The sequence below is a fragment of the Bos taurus genome, chromosome 1 (assembly GCF_002263795.3).
Source record: "Bos taurus isolate L1 Dominette 01449 registration number 42190680 breed Hereford chromosome 1, ARS-UCD2.0, whole genome shotgun sequence".
NCBI classification, from domain to species: Eukaryota; Metazoa; Chordata; class Mammalia; order Artiodactyla; family Bovidae; genus Bos; species Bos taurus.
The window spans coordinates 153,664,537-153,683,342 of record NC_037328.1 but is presented as its reverse complement, the minus strand read 5'-3'; the positions used below and the strand labels follow the sequence as shown (position 1 = coordinate 153,683,342).

The window sequence follows — 18,806 nt, the reverse complement described above, 5'->3', positions numbered from 1 at the left end:
TATGATCACTGTGCTCCGCTGTATTTGGGGGTTACTGAAACAGGCTTCTCCAAAATTCAATTATATCATCCTGAATAGCTCACTTCCTTCTTTTTTTTTTTTTATAGAAAGCAAAGTCTGTGATTTTTCATTTTCACTTTGAAGGGTTTACTTTTTGCTTGTTTTAGACTGACACAATTTGCTAACCACCGAGCCTGCTTTTGGTTTAAAACTTTCTTTTTTTCAATCTCAGATCGTCAGAGAGCAGGGTTATATAAAAATACAGCGTATTTTTGCATGCAATGAGAACTATTATTACAAATTATTTTTATTGAAATATAATTACTGCAATCTCTTAAAGTGGGTTTTAGTATATTCACAAGTCATGCCACCATCGTGACCAATTTCAGAATATTTTTATCACCCCACAAAAAACCCCATCCGCATGAGTAGCCACTCAGCACGTCCCTTTCCCCCCAGCTCCTGACCACCGCTAGTTAATTTTTGTCTCTATCTATTTGCTCTTTCTGGATATTTCTTACAAGTGAAATTATACATGATGTGGTCTTTAATAACCTGGAGAAGGAAATGGGAACCCACTCCAGTATTCTTGCCTGGAGAATCCCAGGGACAGAGGAACCTGGCAGGCTACAGTCCATGGGGTCACAGGAGTTGGACACGACTTATAGACTAAACCACCACCATCTTTAATAATGATTTTCACGTCGCGCTCGCCAATTCACAGTCCTCAGATGGCTGCTGCCCCTCCAAGCCTTACGACTGTGTGGAAGGGAAAGAGAAAGAATGGCGGGCAAGGGGCTTCTCTTCAGGAGGCTGTGCCTTTTCTTCAGGAGGTGACAGAGTCGGGGCTGCCCCCTCAAGAGCTTCTGCCTGTATCTCACTGACCCGAAATGTGTTGTGTGTCCCACTTGCCATAACAGAGGATGAAAAGAAACATTTCAGCTTTTGCCACCTTTGCAGTTGAGACAGATAAGGGAGACGGGGGTTAGAGTTTGAGTTTGAGTAAGCCAGCCTACAGTGTCTGCCGTGATCCTTCTTTTGTGGGGCTTCAGCTACTTATACTACTCTTGGTCTGGTCTGTACAATCCCCACAGTGCTGCCTCCTCCTGTGCTCAAATGAGGTATCTGATTAGATCACACTTATCTCCTGTGAAACCTCACGATTATACTCTTGGGAGTGGTAGCTTTCCCAGCTTCCTTGTTCAACACCTCTGCATTCCTCCCTTGGTAAATACCCTAATGCCAGCTGGTTTTCATCCAGGTGTGTAGCTGTATTAATCTTAGGTGATCAAAATTACACAAAGAAATAAATGCTTGCTTTCTATTATACATTCGAGACAGTAGCTAATATTAATCTGGTCTGATTTTTCACTAGCCTTGTACTTTTAATTCTATTCTTGGTTCAAGCTCATTTTTCCTCAGGAAAAAAAATCCTTTTTTCTTTATATGAGGCTACTAATGTCTAAAATACTAATTGTACCTGATCACACTTAAATATTTTATTCTCAGTTTAACTCCTCATGATTTGACTTCCTAATGTGTACCAATATAGCCCATGTTAAAGCCCTGATATTAACAGGGCAGAAAAGAGTTTCTTTGTACTCCTTCCCTAGAGAAGTGGGAATCTCTAGTTAGATAAGCAAGGAAAACCATTTTAAGTGTTCCTTCCCTAAATAAAAAATTTGCTTTAAAATAATTTGCTGTGTCTTATCTAGTAGAACTACAAGTTGTATAACAACTTATTTGTAAAAGTAGTACCACACTTTCAACAAGGGGTTGGACAAATAAGAACCTACAAATTCAAACAATCTGTGTGTTAAAGCCAATAGTAAACAAAGGCTAAGAAGGAAAGGCGAAGTCAAATATAATCATGTCAAATATGTATGGCAGTGTTATTCTTTCGATTTAGTGAGATGCAGGAAAATATAGGGAAAGAAGAAATGGACTCATATTTCAATCTCGAACACAAACCTCGTGCACATTTACATCTGAGCGTCCCATCAGCTCCACGTAACAGCATCATCTGCAGCGTGCCTGTCCTCACCTAATTCCCGCAGCAGCATCATGCCCCTCTGAACTTCCAGGCGGCCTACAACAGATACGCTGATGGTGGTGCTGCACACACAGGGCTTCAGCACGTCCTGCAGGGGCCTCTGAAGCTTCCGTCCAAGCCGGCTGGCAGTCACCTGTTGCTCTGTGTCTTCTCGTCCTTCGCGTCTCTGGCCAGAGTGCAGACATGATGGATGGAACCGGAGCCTCTATCTTGGACCACAAGGTGCCCTCGAGACTAGAGGTCACACGTGGTGGACCTATCAGACCCAAGCAACCCTGAGTCAAGGGGGACTTCCTGGAGCCATACCTGCCCTGGACTCCCCACCTCCAGGCGTTTATGTGATAAAAAAGGCAACTTCAGTCGTATCTATGTCACTGTTGTTCTGTGCATGCACTCCACCAAGCCTGCAGAGACACACTCAAGGAGCAGTTAGAATATGAAACGCTTCCTCTGTATTTTCATGTCCCCTTCATGGGTGATCTGGCTCTCCTCCATTCCCATTGCCTCTACAGGAAAGGGTGACAGAGCCTCTGGAACCTGGCAAGATGGAGAAAAGATGCCCCCGGTTGCTCAGGAGCCCTGTAGGGAGAAGACAGGAGAGCATGGACTATGAGACCCGTGTATCCTGACACCCCACTCCAGGTCAAAGCCCCAGATGGTCAGGATACACCGGAAGAAGAGAGGGAAAGCCCCAGCCTGAGAGGTAAGCTGGTGGGCACGCAGAGTGATGGGGCTGGGCTGGGCTGGGCAGGGGCTAGGGCGGGGCCAGCCCCAAGTCCCCCCAGGGCCCCAACTCCTTGCTGTGCTTTGAGTGTGGACTGTGCTGGGCTCACAGCGTGGTTTTGGGATGGGTGCTGCCCAGACCCGCCCCTACAGGAGTATCAGGCCACACAGCAGGGGAGTTACCCATGTCCAGGGACCCAGGCAGGCCCCCCAGGGGTCATCAGCACAGAGAGCCCTTCCCCATGCCCCCCCACTCTACAGCTCCAACCAATGAGGAGCCAGCCTAGATCAGAGGCCCTTGTCCCCCTCCAACAAGAGGCCTCAGAAAATCTCCATCTACCAGCTGCCATTTTTGAGAGAAACGGGAGGTAAGAAAGCTTCCCTGAAAAGAAATCTTATCCCAAGACCCAAATCAAATGAGTTCACCCTAAAGGGGACTGCTAAGAGAGACGGAAATGTTACCCACAGGAGCTCGCTCAGCCTCATTCACAACCTCCTCTATCCCTGTTACCCCAGGGGACCCTGTTGAAGAAAGTTAAATTTACGGAAGCTGCCTTTTCTCTGCACTTCTGAAGGTAGCCTGGGTGAACACTGGCCCCTGATGACCCTTTCAAGGTCATCAACATCAACAGCGGCGGATTGTTAAAGATGAGGAGTCTGTGTATCTGCTGCCAAGGCTGTGATAGGAAGGTGTGGGCCTTAAATAACATTAGGTCTTGAAGCGCTTTGCTAAAACAATAGCATTTACCGAGAATAAGAGTACAGTTTTTCGTGGCCCTAATGTGAATTTGTAAGTGGAGATTGTTTCTACTTGGAATCAAAACAACAAAAAAATGTACTCACCTCATTGTCATTGTGGATACATCTGTGGTCCAGTCGTGACATCTGGAACCTGTTGGATCCAGTTCTCTTTACAAACAAAAAGAATTCTAATATTAATTCTGTTTTTTGAAGACATGGATATTTACTTTACACTGGGGCTGTTTGATATAAAATGTTCAGAGTGTTAGGAGAAAAACAGATTTGTCTAATTTGTAGCTTGAAACAAAAGCTTTTGTGATACTGGATTCTGGAGAAATTTTGTTTTTACTTGTCAGGCTTTTGCAGAAATGCCCATTAAACATTTGGACAATCTGTTAACAAAGTAGCATTCCTTTTAAACAATAGTGAGATGTCAATAAAACTCAAATGATTTTTGGCTTAAAACATAGCCAAACAATCTTTTGTTCATTTTTTAAATTGTTTTCAATTAAATAGAATTTTTTTAAAGTTCCTTAAGGGAACACTTGTGATTTGGTATCATGTGTGCTTAAAATTGGGTTAAACTTTCCTATGAGATTAATATTGAATGCACGCATGCTCAGCCACTTCAATTGTGCCCAACTCTTTGCAAACCTATGGACTGTAGCCTGCCAGGCTCCTCTATCCATGGAATTCTCCAGGCAAGAATATTGGAGTGTGTTGCCAAGTCAACCTCCAGGGGATCTTTCCAACCCAGGGATCGAACCCTCATCTCCTGTGTCTCCTGCATTGCAGGCAGATTCTTTACCCACTGAGCCACCTGGGAAGCCCGAGATTAATATTATTCTGGAGTTAAAAGTCGAAATTCAAATTGAACACTGTTTAATGAAGGCCAAAGTGTCTCTAATGTTAAAGTTTATTTGTAGCATACCCTTAGAAAAAAGAAGGAAATTAAGAAACTTGTACTAAGCGGCCAAATACATTTTTCCCTGATTGCCTCTTATGAACTTATTTCTTTTCAAATTCTGAAAGTAATTTCATGGCCTGTGTAGGAAATTTGAAAGATTAGTATGATGATAATAGATCCATAATATTACCTGTTAGACCATAATACAACAACTGTTTTTATATTAGTTTATGTCGCTTTGTTCTTCTGTCAACTTGCTATATTTTAAATTAATCAAACCAGCAATCTGGAACTGCATTTTGCTAATCTGATGGATAATATATCACCATGTCTTTGTTTTTATCTACTTTTGGAAGTGTTAAAAATATTAACCAGAAAAGAGTAGCAACCAACCAATCAAACAGTTACTCAAAAAGGATTAAGGGGACTCTTCATCCTCTATGGCCAATACTATGGGAAGTAAGTACACAGCTGATTTCTGCCTTGAGGGATGTGCACGAAGAGACAAACATGCATGAAACCATTAAGAAACGAAAGAGGGCATTTAATATGGTAATAGTTATTATCTTAGTGATTATTAATTGGGACTGTTTAAGTGAGTCTAAGGCTCAATCAGGCTCTCTGATTTCAAGCAACAGAAACCCCCTGAAGGAGACTTACTGGAAAGATGCTGAGCTCTATCACAGAATGTCAGGCACTGGAATCGGGAACCACTGACTCCTGAGCTCTTAATTCATGTTCTAATGGGAGAGAACCTCATTGATCCAGGTTAGGTCAATGTTTGTTCCGATACAACCAGTCATGGCTAGAAGAACCCAGGTGGCATCTCGAGTTACCCAGAGGGCAGTCATGGTCGACACCTACATTATAGCCATCCCCTAGAACTCCCTTCTGGTATCAAGCGGGAATGTGCCTGAGCCCAGAGGAAGAATCATGACTAGTTCAGGCTGATTACTATAAATGCATTCCCCTTTGGCCAGATACACACTTACCTAGACTCCCTTTGAGCTGGAAGTGCATACATCACATAGTTCTGGCCAATAAGGTATAAAAGGAAGTCTACTAGCAAAGATTTTCTTCCCAAATAAAAGAGAGATGTAAAAAGAGATTTCTTTTCTTCCTTCCATGAGGATAAGTCAGGCTTTCCAGTACTAACCAAAGTGACTCAGAGGTACTGGCTTAGAGCCCTGACGTCGTGAGCCTCAATACTGGCCCTAGCATTGCTTACCTCCAGACCTTATATTTATCAGGTGTTTTTTCATAATTAGTATTACTTAATCACTTTTTACCAGGCATTTTTTTTTAACCTGTATCCCAAAAGCATCCAAAACAGTGGGCATCGCTCTGGAGCTGTGGGAAGAAGAGTTTCTCTTGGAAGGGTATGAAAACAAGAAGCAACATATTGCCTTATCTGGGGTGTTTTCTTTGTGGGCCGGGTGTGGTGTTAAGTACCAGATGCCTATCCGTTCACCTACATTCTTCTTCCACTGACCCTCTCAGGTAAAACAGCATTTCCCCCGTTCACAGACAAGAAAACAGAGCTCCAGAGAGGGGAACAGCTGCCATCCCTCCTCACCACGAAGCATGGGAGACAATGCAAAGCCAGTGTAAATCCGAAGACTTGCTATACTCTTTCCCCACCTTCAGGGGTTTTGCCACTCAATACTGCACATTACGCAACTTGGGCTCTGAAACGTCTATGAGAGAAGGAAGATAAAGGTGGGACAGACAGAAAATTTCACAGAGAAGGGGAGACTTGACTGACCTTCAGGAGCAGGCAGAATTCAGGGAGGAAATGCCCAGCTGGAAGGGTGTTCTAAAAGGCAGGAACACAAAAGGCAGAATGAGAAGGGGAGGTCGGCGAGACAGTCTGATTAGGGCAATGCCGGCGGGGTGACGCAGTGAAGGCAACTAAGAGCCAGGCTGAAAGGCAGAATTTAATGTGATGAAGCTGGAGCCAGGAAATGTTGGAGGGCTTGTGCGCAGCGCGAGAGAGCAATACTCTGACAGCAGAGTCTGATGCAGATTTATGTGACGTGCATCCCAGTCATGGAGCTATCAGAATCATCCAGGCACAAGAAGAAGAGAACGTGACCTGGCTTTTATTTTAACCCACGGTATGTCCTATGGCCTAAAAGAAAGTGGTATGAACAGAAACGAAGCTCTGTTAGAGAATCAGAATAAAGGACAACAGACAGAACTTGTTGACTGACCAGATATGGAAATGACAAAAGAATGCTTCCCTCAACTGTCTTTCTCTCTCCTTTTTTGAAGCATGCGTATTCTCTTCTTTACTATGTCTTTTCTTTCTTTATTTTCTGATTTTCCTTCGACTTGTGTTCTCCCTTTCACTTCCTTTTCCTTGTCTAGGCTGGCTGAAATGCTAGCGGCAGCTACGAAGTACAAAATGTTTACCAAATAGAGAAAAGAGGGGAGACTTCAGGTGAATAAATACAACATTCACAGGATCAGCATTTAGAGCCTAGCAGGATGGGCTCAGAAAACAATTTGATTAACACAAAGAAAAGACAGATTTTTTTTGGTCAGTTCCACAGAGGACACAGGGAAAATCCTTAGTAGGGAAAAGGAAACAGCTTGTCCTTTTTAGGGTGATCAGAGATTCATTTATGTTTGTGTTAATCAAGTAGTTTTCTGAGCCCATCCTGTTAGGCTTTAAATGCTGATCCTGTGAATGTTGTATTTATTCATCTGAAGTCTCACCTCTTTTCTCTACAGGTATTCTTTCTCTAAACAGAGGGGATCAGCGGCAAGAACAGAACTTCAAAAGTTGTTGGATCTTAGCACTGTTGCCCTGAGCAGATCTCTCAGGGTTTTTAGGCACTTTCTTTGACAGTGAGGGGCTATTTGATTTAAAAGAGTTCTTATTGGTTTTTTAGGAGGATGTCTAGGAAGGGGTTGATGTTCAAAGGTTCAACAGTCGATCTTTACACCAGAGATTTCCTTTCCTCTCATTTGTGGCTTACATCTCTTCAATTTAGGGAAAGAAATTCTTGGTAATGAAGGTAAGTAATTCATCACCTTGGATTAGAACTTTAAAGAGGTGCTCGCTTCGGCAGCACATATACTAAAATTGGAACGATACAGAGAAGATTAGCATGGCCCCTGCTCAAGGATGACACGTAAATTCGTGAAGCGTTCCATATTTTTAATTGATATCTATAGGATATTTCATCCCAAAACAATGAATTTCACCTTTTTCTCAAGCGCACATGGAACCTTCTCCAGGATAGATCACATCCTGGGCCATAAAGCTAGTCTTGGTGAATTCAAAAAAATAGAAATCATTCCAAGCATCTTTTCTGACCACAATGCAGTAAGATTAGATCTCAATTACAGGAGAAAAACTATTAAAAATTCCAACATATGGAGGCTGAACAACACGCTGCTGAATAACCAACAAATCACAGAAGAAATCAAAAAAGAAATCAAAATTTGCATAGAAACGAATGAAAATGAAAACACAACAACCCAAAACCTGTGGGACACTGTAAAAGCAGTGCTAAGGGGAAAGTTCATAGCAATACAGGCATACCTCAAGAAACAAGAAAAAAGTCAAATAAATAACCTAACTCTACACCTAAAGCAACTAGAAAAGGAAGAAATGAAAAACCCCAGGGTTAGTAGAAGGAAAGAAATCTTAAAAATTAGAGCAGAAATAAATGCAAAAGAAACAAAAGAGACCATAGCAAAAATAAACAAAACCAAAAGCTGGTTCTTTGAAAGGATAAATAAAATTGACAAACCATTAGCCAGACTCATCAAGAAACAAACGGAGAAAAATCAAATCAATAAAATTAGAAACGAAAATGGAGAGATCACAACAGACAACACAGAAATACAAAGGATCATAAGAGACTACTATCAACAATTATATGCCAATAAAATGGACAACGTGGAAGAAATGGACAAATTCTTAGAAAAGTACAACTTTCCAAAACTCGACCAGGAAGAAACAGAAAATCTTAACAGACCCATCACAAGCATGGAAATTGAAACTGTAATCAAAAATCTTCCAGCAAACAAAAGCCCAGGTCCAGACGGCTTCACAGCTGAATTCTACCAAAAATTTAGAGAAGAGCTAACACCTATCCTGCTCAAACTCTTCCAGAAAATTGCAGAGGAAGGTAAACTTCCAAACTCATTCTATGAGGCCACCATCACCCTAATACCAAAACCTGACAAAGATCCCACAAAAAAAGAAAACTACAGGCCAATATCACTGATGAACATAGATGCAAAAATCCTTAACAAAATTCTAGCAATCAGAATCCAACAACACATTAAAAAGATCATACACCATGACCAAGTGGGCTTTATCCCAAGGATGCAAGGATTCTTCAATATCCGCAAATCAATCAATGTAATACACCACATTAACAAATTGAAAAATAAAAACCATATGATTATCTCAATAGATGCAGAGAAAGCCTTTGACAAAATTCAACACCCATTTATGATAAAAACTCTCCAGAAAGCAGGAATAGAAGGAACATACCTCAACATAATAAAAGCTATATATGACAAACCCACAGCAAACATTATCCTCAATGGTGAAAAATTGAAAGCATTTCCTCTAAAGTCAGGAACAAGACAAGGGTGCCCACTTTCACCATTACTATTCAACATAGTTTTGGAAGTTTTGGCCACAGCAATCAGAGCAGAAAAAGAACTAAAAGGAATCCAAATTGGAAAAGAAGAAGTAAAACTCTCACTATTTGCAGATGACATGATCCTCTACATAGAAAACCCTAAAGACTCCACCAGAAAATTACTAGAACTAATCAATGACTATAGTAAAGTTGCAGGATATAAAATCAACACACAGAAATCCCTTGCATTCCTATACACTAATAATGAGAAAACAGAAAGAGAAATTAAGGAAACAATTCCATTCACCATTGCAACGGAAAGAATAAAATACTTAGGAATATATCTACCTAAAGAAACTAAAGACCTATATATAGAAAACTATAAAACACTGGTGAAAGAAATCAAAGAGGACACTAATAGATGGAGAAATATACCATGTTCATGGATTGGAAGAATCAATATAGTGAAAATGAGTATACTACCCAAAGCAATTTATAGATTCAATGCAATCCCAATCAAGCTACCAACAGTATTCTTCACAGAGCTAGAACAAATAATTTCACAATTTGTATGGAAATACAAAAAACCTTGAATAGCCAAAGCGATCTTGAGAAAGAAGAATGGAACTGGAGGAATCAACCTACCTGACTTCAGGCTCTACTACAAAGCCACAGTTATCAAGACAGTATGGTACTGGCACAAAGACAGAAATATAGATCAATGGAACAAAATAGAAAGCCCAGAGATAAATCCACGCACATATGGACACCTTATCTTTGACAAAGGAGGCAAGAATATACAATGGATTAAAGACAATCTCTTTAACAAGTGGTGCTGGGAAATCTGGTCAACCACTTGTAAAAGAATGAAACTAGAACACTTTCTAACACCATGCACAAAAATAAACTCGAAATGGATTAAAGATCTAAATGTAAGACCAGAAACTATAAAACTCCTAGAGGAGAACATAGGCAAAACACTCTCTGACATACACCACAGCAGGATCCTCTATGACCCACCTCCCAGAATATTGGAAATAGAAGCAAAAATAAACAAATGGGACCTAATTAACCTTAAAAGCTTCTGCACATCAAAGGAAACTATTAGCAAGGTGAAAAGACAGCCTTCAGAATGGGAGAAAATAATAGCAAATGAAGCAACTGACAAACAACTAATCTCAAAAATATACAAGCAACTCCTACAGCTCAACTCCAGAAAAATAAATGACCCAATCAAAAAATGGGCCAAAGAACTAAACAGACATTTCTCCAAAGAAGACATACAGATGGCTAACAAACACATGAAAAGATGCTCAACATCACTCATTATCAGAGAAATGCAAATCAAAACCACTATGAGGTACCATTTCACACCAGTCAGAATGGCTGCCATCCAAAAGTCTACAAATAATAAATGCTGGAGAGGGTGTGGAGAAAAGGGAACCCTCTTACACTGTTGGTGGGAATGCAAACTAGTACAGCCACTATGGAGAACACTGTGGAGATTCCTTAAAAAACTGGAAATAGAACTGCCTTATGATCCAGCAATCCCACTGCTGGGCATACACACTGAGGAAACCAGAAGGGAAAGAGACACGTGTACCCCAATGTTCATCGCAGCACTGTTTATAATAGCCAGGACATGGAAGCAACCCAGATGTCCATCAGCAGATGAATGGATAAGAAAGCTTTGGTACATATACACAATGGAGTATTACTCAGCCATTAAAAAGAATACATTTGAATCAGTTCTAATGAGGTGGATGAAACTGGAGCCTATTATACAGAGTGAAGTAAGCCAGAAGGAAAAACACCAATACAGTATACTAACGCATATATATGGAATTTAGAAAGATGGTAACAATAACCCTGTGTACGAGACAGCAAAAGAGACACTGATGTATAGAACAGTCTTATGGACTCTGTGGGAGAGGGAGAGGGTGGGGAGATTTGGGAGAATGGCATTGAAACATGTAAAACATCATGTATGAAATGAGATGCCAGTCCAGGTTCAATGCATGATACTAGATGCTTGGGGCTAGTGCATTGGGATGACCCAGAGGGATGGTATGGGGAGGGAGGAGGGAGGAGGGTTCAGGATGGGGAACACATGTATACCTGTGGTGGATTCATTTTGATATTTGGCAAAACTAATACAATTATGTAAAGTTTAAAAATAAAATAAAATTAAAAAAAAAAAAGAACTTTAAAGAGGTACCAACACCACTGTACCCTTCGCCAAAGGGGCTAAGGAAGTCAGACTCCCATGAGACAACATACAAAAGACAAGCAACTCAAAAGAAAAGTGGCCAAAGGCTAAGAACAGGCCGGAAGAAGAACCTGAACAGTCAACAGACAGCAAAAAGAGGCTCGATTCCATCAGCAATCAGGGAAATGAAAAGTAAAATGAAAATTAGATGCTGTTTCTTGCCTACTGGGCTGGCAAATTCAAGTGAAATAATATCAATATTAGGTAAGTGAGCACACAAACTGATAGCTGTAAACTGGTATATAATGGTACAGCACTTATGGGCAGTTTCCTACTCTCTACTAAAGTTTGAAAGTGCATATCCCATGACCCGGTAGTTACACTTGCTGGTGTTCACTGCAGAAAAACACTCACGTGGCTCTGATTAGACAGGGCTCACCGTCTCTATTTGTAGCAATGAAACAGTGAAACCAACCTAAAGGTCCATTTAGCAGGAAATAGCTAAGAACTATGACATATCCATAATATGCGAAATTATGCCACAGTTAAAAGGCATTAGGTACTGATATTGTTAGGTGCTGATATTCGGAGAAGGCAATGGCACCCCACTCCAGTACTCTTGCCTAGAAAATCCATGGACGGAGGAGCCCGGTAGGCTGCAGTTCATGGCGTCACTAAGAGTCAGACAAGACTGAGCGACTTCACTTTCACTTTTTACTTTCATGCATTGGAGAAGGAAATGGCAACCCACTCCAGTATTCTTGCCTGGAGAATCCCAGGGACAGAGGAGCCTAATGGGCTGCCGTCTATGGGGTCGCACAGAGTTGGACACGACTGAAGCGACTTAGCAGCAGCAGGTACTGATATTAGAAGTCTCTTAATCATATTGTTAAAGGAAGAAAACCAAGTTTCAAGATGTATACAGTATGATATCATTTATGTTAAAAACATACAACAAAGTATTGTATATAAATATATATAATCTACAGTGTGTTAAAAAGCAGAGACATCAGTTTGCTGACAAAGGTCTGTATAGTCAAAGCTATGGTTTTTCCAGTGGTCATGTATGGATGTGAGAGCTGGACCATAAGGAAGGCTGAGTACTGAAGAATTGATGCTTTTGAACTGTGGTGCTGGAGAAGACTCTTGAGAGTCCCTTGGACAGCAAGCAGATAGTCAATCCTAAAAGAAATCAACCCTGAACATTCATTGGAAGGACTGATGCTGAAGCTGAAGCTCCAGTACTTTGGCCACCTGATGTGAAGAGCTGACTCATTGGAAAAGACCCTGATGCTAGGAAAGATTGAAGGCAAAAGGAGAAGGGGGTGGCAGAGGAAGAGATGGTTAGATAGCATCATCAACTCAATGGACATGAATTTGAGCAAGCTCCAGGAGATAGTGAAGGACAGGGAAGCCTGGCGCGCTGCAGTCCCTGGGGTCACAGAGTTGGACATAACTCAGCAACTGAACAACAGCATGTGCTATGTTAACTGTATATAGTATATCTAGCATAAGTATCCATAGTATGTATTTTAACAAGTATACTAAAAGAAGTGCATATTTTCCCTTAGCACCAGTACTTTTGATAAATACAAATCACAAACACTGCATATAAGTATCCAAAAGAGAAAGCCTAGAAAAGGGTCTGCAAGGATTCATACCAAATTGCCAACAGTGTGTTACCTCTGCGGAGGGATCTGGGTGCAGAGCTGATGGTCGGAGGGGATTTAAACTTTGCCCTGAATATTTTAAATTTCTTTAGAAAGAGGAATGCATTCTTGAGGTATCAAAAATGGATAAGGAAAATAAAACATTTCAATGTGGAAAGAACAAAACTATGGACATGAAGGTGAGGGTGACTAGGGCTGAGGAAAGGGGGCTGGGAGAGTTCCACCAGCCTTTTCTCCTCACTCCTCCACAGTGTGAAACAGCTTCTGCTTCTCTGATTTGCAAACTTCTGCTCACTGACACCTCTTGACTCAGAAAAACACAGTTTCAAAGCGATTGGGAGGAGTACAAGCGTGAGTAGGGAGCCAGCAGTGGGAGCCCAGCCTGAAGATGAGGCTGTTGAACACTTTAGATGTGACCCCAACACTTGGGGAAAGGACTGGAAGACCTTCCAACAGGCAAAATTCAGAGGGAAACTTCCGTTCATCAGGTAGCCTCCTCAGGAGCCAATTATGTTCGGGGGGTTTCCTTCATTTTGATCAAACGTCTGAAGTCTTGGTCCTGGCCCTATTTATTAATGTGACTATATCAGAAATACTGATCAGACTAAAAACGCTTTTTTTCTTTTTTTTAATAAGAAAAGCCTCCCAGCCTTCCTTCCTTGGCTGCTCTCATGGAAACTAGGGATTTAATTTGTTCCACTATATTAGCCCTTTCTTCTTCCATGGAGTTTGCTAAAACAGCCTAATGGTTAAGAACTCAGACTCAGAAGCCAGACTGGATTAAAACTGCTCCTCTGATATTTGCCAGCTGTGCAATCTTGGGCAAGCTATTTGACCTCTTTGTGACTCTGTCTCCTTCTCTATAAAATTGGGATGATGATAAAAGTACCTATTGTTATTATAAAGACTGGATGAACAAATGGAAGTAAAATGGTTAGAATAGTGCCCAGTATGTAGTAAGCGCCATATCAGCAGCAGGGATTTTTGTTATCGTTGTTATTTTGAATAAGTGAATCAGTTTCATGATTATCTGTTTGGGCAGGTCTTATGAAGCCACTGTAAAGATTAGTCCAGCTTGGTTCAGATCGACTCCCAAATTTAGGCAAACTGCTTACAATGTTAAGAGTTGAATGAATAACGTGTGATGCAGGTAGTAGGGTAAAAGGTGAAAACACAGGCCTTAAGCAACACTGCTCAGCAAGTATGCACGGTGCCCTCAGGAGGTATGTGCGCTGCTGGGCCTTGGGAATGCAGGCCCCAAAGAAGCTAAGGCGTCAGACATTGGCTCAAACTCTAGTGTGGCGCTGGAAGAGCACAAATGTCTCTTCCTGTCTCTCTGGGAATTCTGAGTGTATGACTTATGGTTTCCAGGTCACTTCTGACTCCAAGCTTTGGTTCCTACTGAACTATTTCATCTGTGGATTGTCTTGTTGCAGACCATGCCACCCCTATCTACACTATGTTGCTCCAAAGCAGGAGAAAAAGACCCTCTCTTGACAACCCTCATAAAACACCACCGGCACAAGCCTGTATGTGTGTAGCAGAACCTTACTAAAGGTTTGAAGTAACGGAGGGGCATCATGTTATGGAGCCCGAGCAAAGAGCCATACATCTTTTAGCTGTTAACCCTCTTCTTAAAAGTACTTTGGGTGATCTCAGTTCAGTTCAGTTCGGTCACTCAGTTGTGTCCGACTCTTTGCGACCCCATGAATCACAGCATGCCAGGCCTCCCTGTCCGGCACCAACTCCCGGAACCTACCCAAACTCAGGTCCATTGAGTCGGTGATGCCATCCATCCAACCATCTCATCCTCTGCCGTCCCCTTCTGCTCCTGCCCTCAATCTTTCCCAGCATCAGGCTCTTTTCAAATGAGTCAGCTCTTCACATCAGGTGGCCAAAGTATTGGAGTTTCAGCTTCAGCATTGGTCCTTCCAATGAACACCCAGGACTGATCTCCTTTAGGATGGACTGGTTGGATCTCCTTGAAGTCCAAGGAACTCTCAAGAGTCTTCTCTAACACCACAGTTCAAAAGCATCAATTCTTCGGTGCTTAGCTTTCTTTATAGTCCAACTCTCACATCCATACATGACCACTGGAAAAACCATAGCCTTGACTAGACCGACCTTTGTTGGCAAAGTAATGTCTCTGCTTTTCAATATGCTGTCTAGGTTGGCCATAACTTTCCTTCCAAGGAGTAAGCATCTTTTAATTTCATGGCTGCCATCACCATCTGTAGTGATTTTGGAGCCCCCAAAAATAAAGTCAACCACTGTTTCCCCATCTATTTGCCATGAAGTGATGGGACTGGATGCCATGATCTTCGTCTTCTGAATGTTGAGCTTTAAGCCAACTTTTTCACTCTCCTCTTTCACTTTCATCAAGAGGCTCTTTAGCTCCTCTTCACTTTCTGCCATAAGGGTGGTGTCATCTGCATATCTGAGGTTATTGATATTTCTCCTGGCAATCTTGATTCCAGCTTGTGCTTCTTCCAGCCCAGCGTTTCTCATGATGTACTCTGCATAGAAGTTAAATAAGCAGGGTGACAATATACAGCCTTGACATACTCCTTTTCCTATTTGGAACCAGTCTGTTGTTCCATGTCCAGTTCCAACTGTTGCTTCCTGATCTGGATACAGGTTTCTCAAGAGGCAGGTCAGGTGGTCTGGTATCCCTCTCTTTCAGAATTTTCCACAGTTTATTGTGATCCACACAGTCAAAGGCTTTGGCATAGTCAATAAAGCAGAAATAGATGTTTTTCTGGAACTCTCTTGCTTTTTCGATGATCCAGTGGATGTTGGCAATTTGATCTCTGGTTCCTCTGCCTTTTCTAAAACCAGCTTGAACATCTGGAAGTTCACAGTTCAGTATTGCTGAAGCCTGGCTTGGAGAATTTTGGGTGACCTCACTCACCACCTATTTCAGTCAAGGTTTCTTGTTGCAAGCAATAACCACAGTACTTTTGGCTGATTTAAACAGGAAAGGAATCTCAAAAAGGACTGAAGAGTCAAGTTGGAATGTGTCTCTAGGAAGGACACGCAGGACCATGCTGGAGAACTGGTACAGTGACGATGCTTCAGACACTACCTCTGGGCCCTGAACAGCATCACAGCTTGCACAGCTGACCACAGTGGACACTGATGTTCTAACTGATGAAGGGCTCACTGCTGCTGTTGCCACCCTTCCAGAAAGCATTCTCTGCCGTCTCTGATTGTGGCATCCTTAGTCCCCTAGGGTGGATGAATTTCATTGGTCTTCTTCAGGTCACAGGCCCAGGTGCAGCTACAAGAGAGGCTGGAAAAGCAGTCTCTCCCTATAAAGGAGGGATTCTCAGATCGAAGAATGCAGGTTGTTTATGGCAAACATTTTCTATGTCTGTACGTCCCGAACGTTTTGTTTGTGAGCCATCTGGAGACCTTGTCAGTGCAGATTCTGATTCAGTAAGTGTAGGGGCGCCTGAGATTCCACAGCAGTGCTGCCGGTCTGAGGACCATGCTTTGAGTAGCAAAGCTTTATACCAAAGATTTTCAAATTTAGTTGCATATTAGACTCATTTGAGAACCTTTTTTTTTTTAAATACTAATGTCTGGGTGTCATCCTCACTGACTTAACTGGTCTGAGGGAAGGCCTCGTAATGCAAACTTTTAAAGCTCCAGACGATTGCAGTGACCTCAGATACCAGCTTTCACTGCAGGTTCCAACCGTTTGTCACTTTGCAGGGTTATTTCTTTTTTCCAAAAGCCCAGGTTGCCACTTTTCCAATCTGGCTTGGGTCCCCCTTCAAACTGAATAACTCTTATTTATTATGCAGAACAATTTGACACTCCACCCCCTATTTCCCGAGACCTAACTCTGTAAATCCAAAGACTGGATAGAGTTCTCCTAATCTAGGATTTTCCTGTTGCGCTGGGAGAATGTGATCTAAAGTGATCCATGGACAAAATTGTTATGAATGTTAACAGTTCTATATTTTAACATGCATTGCCCCAAAATGTAACTAACACAATAAATATAATTTCATAAATATTTTTATTTAGGACAAGTCAGTACATTTTTAAAAAATAGGTAAATAATGAGATAGAGATTCTGAGCAGATACAACTTAAAATATGAAAATGATTTGCAAATGAATGAGAGTGTTTATACTGCTAATTTTAAGCTTTCTATCCGAAGTCACAGGCTTTGGGAGCACAAAAGAACTGGCAGAAAAATTTTATTGGTCTTTTTTCTTCTCTCTTCCCTATCCGTCTCTGGAGGACAGGAAGCAATACAGATTTATTTCTGAATTTATGTGAATTACACTATCAATCTTAGCACACTGAAGTAGTTACAGTCAATTTTGATCTTAAATCACAATTGTTTTTCTGTATATTACATGGAGATTTTATAAGGTTTTAAGAAAATATGATCAACTTTTGAAAAGTCATGAGCTAAACAAAAATAACCATAAGAATTGCTTATGGAATATGAAAAATAGGTGAAATTCCTTAACCAGTTAATCTTTGACAAGAAAATGGGTGAAATTTTTTAGAATTCTTGAAAGTTAATCTACAATTCCAGAGAGTCCAAAAACTCCTGAGGAGAAATTTTTAAAACTCTTCAGCTTGCCACATCGTTGTGAAATTTCAGAACACCTAAGAAAAACAGCAATTAGATTGACAGCAGAGTTCTCTAGCAACAGAAACCAGAAGATAACAGAATAATATGTTCAGTATTCTGAGGAAAAAAGACAGCGGCTAACCTAGTATTACATATCCAGTAGAATTATCTTCAAGGAACAAGGGCAAAATCAACGAGTTTCAGGTGAAAAACTTGAGTTTGCCACACATCACACTTATTAAAGGAAATTCTACAGAATTTACTTCAGGCAAAAGGAAAACCTCCCAGAAGGAAGATCTGAGATATGCAAAGAAATGGTAATCAAAATATTTTTACACATCCAGATGGGTCTAAAAAAAGAATGATGTCTAATTTACAGAAGGAAAACAGGATAGAACTAAAGTAGGGATTAATAATAGCTTCTAAATTAGTAGGGGTGTGCCAAGTTAAAACATCCTAAGACCTTCGAATTTTTCAAGAGGTGAGTAAAGATATTTAGTGGCTTGAGACTTTAAAACTTTTATAGCTTTGTTAAAAGCTATAAAACAGTAGAAAAATCACCTTACAATATACAAGGTGAATGACTCCAAATAGAGAAAAACACACATGCCCAAGTGCATGCACACACCCCAAAAGACATTTCTTTTGCAAGTTTGTGACATTTTAATCTTCATTGTCTGCCATTCTTATTCATGTTAGATAGTGTAATTTTTCATTCTGAGCTTAACTTTAAAGGGTTCTTTTATCCTGAGAATCCCTTTCACCCTTTTATGGAAGCATACTACAGGCTGGTTTTGTTTTTGCCAGGCATTCCAGTTGCACCTTGTCTGGGAACATTTTGCGGGGAGGAGGCAAAGGTTAAGAGGAATTAATTTGTAGGTTTTGAAATCCCAACACCAGCCCAAGTTCTATAAACTCCAAACTCATGAAATGCAGGCTTAGGATTTTTAAATTTCATCAGTTAAATTATTTTCATTTTCATCCAGAAAGAGGACAGCTGCTTGTCTCCTGGGTGTTTTCCATTTGCCGTAGTCTGCCCTGTTCCTGAGTTGATGTCTCTCATGGCCAACCGCCTTTTGCAGTGTAGTCAGTACCAGTGCCCACCCTGAGCCACTCCACACCCCGACCTCTGCCCCTGCACTTTCAGGCCTCAAGTTACAAACACCAGTGTTCTGCCCACACCTAAGATGACACTGGCACCCCACTCCAGCACTCTTGCCTGGAAAATCCCATGGACAGAGGAGCCTGGTGGGCTGCAGTCCATGGGGTCGAGAAGAGTGGGACACGACTGAGCGAC

The 18,806-nt window shown here is 41.3% G+C and overlaps 1 non-coding gene across 1 annotated transcript; it reads left to right on the top strand.

Moving 5' to 3' along the window:
* The first annotated feature begins 7,485 nt into the window (after positions 1 to 7,485).
* On the top strand, positions 7,486 to 7,592 carry LOC112448349 (U6 spliceosomal RNA). The gene has a single exon (XR_003036721.1). It is a non-coding gene; the product is annotated as a U6 spliceosomal RNA (small nuclear RNA).
* Positions 7,593 to 18,806: the final 11,214 nt, after the last annotated feature.